We start from the raw sequence: 6,000 nt of genomic DNA, 5'->3' as shown, positions 1-6,000 counted from the left end.
CCTTAACCAAGGCCCTCCAAGACCAAGTCAAACATTTCTTCTTTGACAAGCCTTCCCTCTAGCAAGTTCTGCAATTTCGACCTCCAGCGAATTCCTCTGCAACTTCAGCCCCCAACAAATTCTTCTGCAATTTCAACCCCCCAACAAATTCTTCTGCAACTTCGACCTCCAATGGTTTCTTCTACAGAAACCCTGGGTGACACGTGTGAGTTAATGATGGAGATTATGTCCTTCTTTCTCCTTCGCTTGAGATGAGACCTCCTTATCAACTCGATCTACAAGGGAGATTTCCTTTGACCCAAAACTTCGACTCTCTTGGAGTGACTGTGATTCAGTATTTGCTACCATAAGATGATGCCCTAGCTTTCACACATGTGGAGTAATACAACCCAAAAACAATCCCTAAAGTGCTTTGTTCTTCCTTTCCTTCTTTCTCCTTTCCTACGCTAGGTATTAGGCTTCTTATTCTATCTTGATTGAACTTCTTGATGCTTGAGTGAGTGTGTACTTGAATGATGCCGAGTGCTCCTTTCTATAGGCTTCTCAACTATCCAATAGGTCGACTTGTCCTTCTAGCTAGGCCGACTTGCAATTCATGAAGGCTGACTTGATCTTTGCACCATGACCAGGGCTTGGAGGGTCTTTTGACTCTACTTTGACTCAAATAAATTTTCCTTTACAATATGTAACATGCCCAAATGGGTCTTCAATCCATGACAATGACTCAATTGACTTGTAGACTAAAATGACAAGCCTTAGAAGCACTCAATGGGTTCTTGACATAAAAGTAAATTTCCCTTTAGCATGAAACTCATGCCTCAAGAACAACAATAATAAATTTATTTCTCTCTTTACATAAAATCATGATTACATATGTCATTATGAATACCGAACCTAATTACATATTTCAACATTTCACTAGATAGCTCTTCTTGTCTCCAAGCTCGATTGAAGGAGAGGAGTTTCATTTAGATATGGATTGAAGTTGACTGCTTTCTCTCATCATATGTCTAGAGGCACTACTGTCAAGAACCCATACATTCGTCCTTGAAAGTGTCAGATAAAGTAGAGAACAAACTTTCATCTACTACTTCCTTTGTGAGCTTGGAGATGATCTTCAATAGACAATCCTTGATAGATGTAGCAATATTTCCAAGAAACTTGAAACCCTTCCTTATAACCCTTGCCATAGTGCCAACTAAGATGTGATCTTCAGTCTCCTTCTTGCACCTTAGCTTTGATACCATGTTGGAAAATCATGAGACTTATGTATTATAGATGATTTTTCTTAACTTGATAATTACTTGTGATATGAGTTGGCCTTTTATTACTTTATTAGATATTTGTTCATCCAACAATTACCAAAACAATGAAGATCACAAAAAGACAAAGTACACAAGATATAGGCTCCAAGCCAAGGAAAAATCCCTCCAAGGGGAAAACCCAAAAAATGCCTCTCTTCTTCTTTAGAATCTACTTACAAAGGGACTTCCAAAACCAAAGACTAAGGCCAACAATCCTACCAAACACCAAGTTAGCCCCAACAAGATATTCTCCGAGGCAACTTCCAAACTTTGACCTACTACAACTACTCCTTAGAGTTTCGGCCTTGCAATTTCAGCCTCTCGTAACTACAACTTCACAAAAACCCTAGCTTCGCACATGTGGACAAAGAGAGAGAGAGATAGCCCAAGAAACTTTGGTTCTTCCTTCTTTTCCTCATCTTTCTTGCTCTTCTCCTTCGCTATTGTAGATCGAACTCGTGATTTGTGAGTGCTCCAAATGAGGTCGAGCTCCTTGTATTTATAGCCTTCTTGAGGCGTTGAATAGCCCTCCCTTCGACCAACTTGATATGCTCTTGGGTCAACTTGGTCTTGAAATACAAAATGATTTTTTCTTGATAAAATAAATATATTTTTTTATTACAATGAGTCCAAATGAGACTATGACACATGACCAATATTATTCTTTATCCTAGAAAACCTAAAAGCATGAACAACATGATTTTGACTCAAACTTAGTATGAAACCCATACTCCAAAATAAAATATAATTTTTTTTTCTTTCTTCATAAAGAATATACAATGTCATGATTACAATTAGGTCATTATGAAGACAGAACCTAGTTACAATTTTCAACATGGCCCAGGAGCAATCTTTCTCCTATCGGGCCACGCTGATTTGGCTAGCAAAAATTGGCCCATAATGTTGACATTACTTGCTCCAGGATCAAGTGATCTAGTTTTTATAGAGCGAGTTTGGTTTATTTATCTAATGTTGTTTTTTACCAATTAGTGCAATAAATAATTCTATTCTAATGTTGAGTTGTAATGTGAGGTCCATAAGTGAAGGGGTTTCTTGTGATGAGGTGCCTCTTAATGGGTTTCCACACAACATTAGTGCTCTATATAAATAGATAAGCATGTGAAGAGAGCAAGCTCATTCAATCTTTTCTAATGGAGGAGAAATTCGGCTAAGGAGCACACTGTTTGCTAAAGATCATCATTATAATTTCCATCTATCTTAGAGGCCACACATGTGAGAGCTTGATCGAGTTTGACCAACAACATGACCAATCACATGTGTAAGATAAGTTACTGACTTGACCATATACTATTTGACCTATTTTGACGAGCATTGACCACAAGCCACATGTGCAGGTTTGACCACAAGAGTTGACCACAAACCATTGATCGCAGTTGACCAATTTTTGAGTTGAATTTCACTGGTTTGACTAGCAACAACTTTTGACCAAGTGTCATTGGTATTTTGATTTGTAAGTTGGCACAAATTTCTGATTTGTAAACCTTGCTGAAAAGACAATTTCTCCTCATTGTTGGGTTTTCTCCCAAGGTTGAGTTTCCTAGGGTAAAAATATTGTGTCTATTGTCCATGGTTGTCTTTCTACGACCTTTATTGTTTCTACTGCATTTACAGTTGAGGATTTCTGTGTAATTATTCAATGATATCAATGGCATTAGAAATATTGGTTGAAAATCATTAAGAAGTAATTATCAAATCGGAAAACTGTATTCTACTACACATGCTATATAATTTCAACATCATGATGTTGTCCTAATTTTCCAATACTCTTCAATTTCAACCAAGGTTGAATGAATACTTAAAGGTTCTAGGTTAACTAATCTAAAGGATTACTACTGAATGCATGTTTTAATCAATGTAACAAGTAATCATGTTGGTTCTTGATATTCAAAGGTTTTCAATTTTAACAATTCCATCATAAATCATAGATCATTTAACTCCAACATTTCTTAATAGTTATGAACTTTGTAATTGCATATATAGTGCACAACTTGATATGGTTAATTAAACTAAATCCAAGGATTCAACCATCATATCATTATAATTATGTCGTCCACCATATGCAAAAGTTGGAAAAATGTCATGCAAGTTCTTTTAAGAGTATTATATGATGAAAACATTTAAATTCATTGCATAATTTATATAATGAAATGAACTCATTGTAACTTACATGTGATGAATTAATTTTTGTGTGATAAAATGCTTTAGAATGAAATATCCTTGTATAATGTTCTGCATGGAGTATAGTAAGCGGATAAATTCTATGTTGGTATGTTCATTCTTACCACTATTACATGAGACATGGAAGTCATTGATTTAATAGTGAACAATTTGGTTCAACTTCACGTGCCAACCTTCACAGTATAGTATGTATTAAATAATATCAATCTTATGTTGGTTGTGAATTCTTTACAATGTAATAATGGATTACCAGAAGAAGTTTAGGAGTACTCTATTTTAGTACATTTAAATAATGTAATCACTCAATGGAAACAACTATAATCCTTGCTCCTATGCTGAATCAATCACACGATTGCAAAAATAAAATGAGTCTTCAAAACTAAATTTGTTATTATTGAAACATTTTTTTGAATAACATGCACAGAAATTGAAATGAAATTTTGAACTTAATGTGACATGACAAATGTAAATACGTTAGTGAATTCTTCATCATAACCACTACATTATTTTTCACATTTGTATCTTCAGTTAAATTTTACTGCCAGAAAAGCTTGCAACATTTGCCTGTATATCTCTTCCCAAAGGGTATAAATTGACTAAAAGATTATTTGACACGGACTATTCACTCCATGTCTATATCTGGCCAGCCAAATCTACAATAATGTGGAATATAAAGTGGGAGTGCAATGGTTGCTCATATAAAATAAGTGAAAAGGCAGAAAATGTACTCCTTAAATAACTAAATAAACATATGGAATTTGAACACTTCACTAATAAACAAACTACAATTGCGTGGTACCTTGTGCAATTAGTTCTACCAACACAAATATCAGCATATGCATAAACTGTCAAGCCAACTACATGTGTTTCTACTACAAAGCAAAATTAATTGATACGTTAGTTAAGTTTAGATGCATTGCAATACCCTTCAGCTGCTTCAAATACCGAAGTTAGGATTATCATGATAAGGTCATTGTACACAGTATATCCAATGGTTCTTATATGAACATTTGTTAATATTGAGATTCCCTTGAATAATATGTACATAAATTGGAAATTGTGAACCTTGGCCTAATATATGAAAAACATCAATCAAGTTTTCATGATAACCACCACACTCTTTCACATTTGTACATCTTGAGGTGAACCTTACTCCCTGAAAAGTATGAGACGCACATATATTTCTTCCCGATAACATAAATTGACTAAAAGATTAGGTAGACATCCAAAGCCTTTGGTAGGAGTTGACATGGACCATTCACTCTAGCATGTCTATATGGAGCAACCAAATCTGCAATATAAATTGAGAAGTTTCATTGTCAGAAAATAATGTGGGATACAAAAAATCAAAGATTAGTAATGTCATTTGAGTTTCGTAGCACATATAACGATAGCCTTACAAACAAAAATTTAAATTCTAGAACATTCCACCTCTACTTTTTTTTAAAATGTTTGAGATTTATTTTTCATCTTTTGAAATTTACTTTAAATCAGTGAAGCACTACCCTTATAAGACCCTTCAAGACTCGCAGGTCTTGATGAATCATATGCCGAAATGGGTCACTCGCATAGAACCCGCACATAAGACCCTTACCCGCATAAGATTTGTGTTGACCTGTTGACTTGCATACGACTCATATCAAATTCATACAGACTCGTATAAGACCAGTCCCTGGAAGCAAATTTTTTCCTTTTTTTTGAGATCAGGTGGAGAGAAAGGGAATTTTATTTTGCTAAGCTTTATACGAGTCTTATATGGGTAATTCCCGATTCTTATACGAGTTGCTGAGTCAATAGCCAGAGGAGTACTAGTTGTGCAACATTGCTTTAAACTTTAAATAAGGATGGATGATATTTAAACTTTTAAAGTAGTTAGTGATGCATTTTGAACACCAAACAAACTTCATTGTCAGTCTACAAAAGAAGTTTGTTGCCATTGTTTAGAAACAGAATGGGAGGAGACTAAGGAACACAACAGATAGGTGTAAATGTAAGTCATCTGCAAATCATGATGTTTAAGTTCAACATGTTTTACTTTCTTTTTGCCTAGATATTCCACAAACCGTTTCTCGTTATACACAAAACTTTAGCAAAAATTTCTTTATGAGAAATAATGATAGTTGAGCCTAGATATTCCACACACTGTTTCTCGTTATACACAAAACTTTAGCAAAACTTTCTTTATGAGAAATAATGATAGTTGAGATACACAGTACTCCCTAGATAACTAAAGAAACAGATATAATTTGAAAAGTTCTCTAATCAACAAACTACAACTGCATGGAAGTTGATGCAGTCGGCAGTACCTAAACAAATATCATGACGCACATAAACTATAAAGCCAACTGCATGTGTTTCCTTCTCAGAGCAAAATTGATTGATATATTAGTTAAATTTATATTGATTGCAACAGTCTTCAGCTGCTTTTAATACAAAAGTTTGAATTATCATGATAAGGCCATTGTGAACAATATATCCGATGGTTCCTATAAACTAT

At 34.6% G+C, this 6,000-nt stretch overlaps 1 protein-coding gene across 4 annotated transcripts in view; it reads right to left on the bottom strand.

Moving 5' to 3' along the window:
• Positions 1-4,404: 4,404 nt before the first annotated feature.
• Positions 4,405-6,000, bottom strand: part of LOC149143195 (uncharacterized) — a 427,005-nt gene continuing 425,409 nt past the window's right edge. For all 4 annotated transcript variants that reach the window (XM_089448074.1, XM_089448072.1, XM_089448073.1 and 1 more), the window contains one exon: positions 4,405-4,794. The gene's annotated coding sequence lies outside the window, so the exon portion shown is untranslated. The remainder of the gene's footprint in view (positions 4,795-6,000) is intronic.

Source organism: Pinus tabuliformis, chromosome X (genome assembly GCF_031772625.1).
Source record: "Pinus tabuliformis cultivar Carrire ecotype Pingquan chromosome X, CPIR1, whole genome shotgun sequence".
Classification (NCBI taxonomy): Eukaryota; Viridiplantae; Streptophyta; class Pinopsida; order Pinales; family Pinaceae; genus Pinus; species Pinus tabuliformis.
The sequence above is the reverse complement of the archived record's forward strand: the minus strand, read 5'-3'. Positions and strand labels throughout refer to the sequence as shown.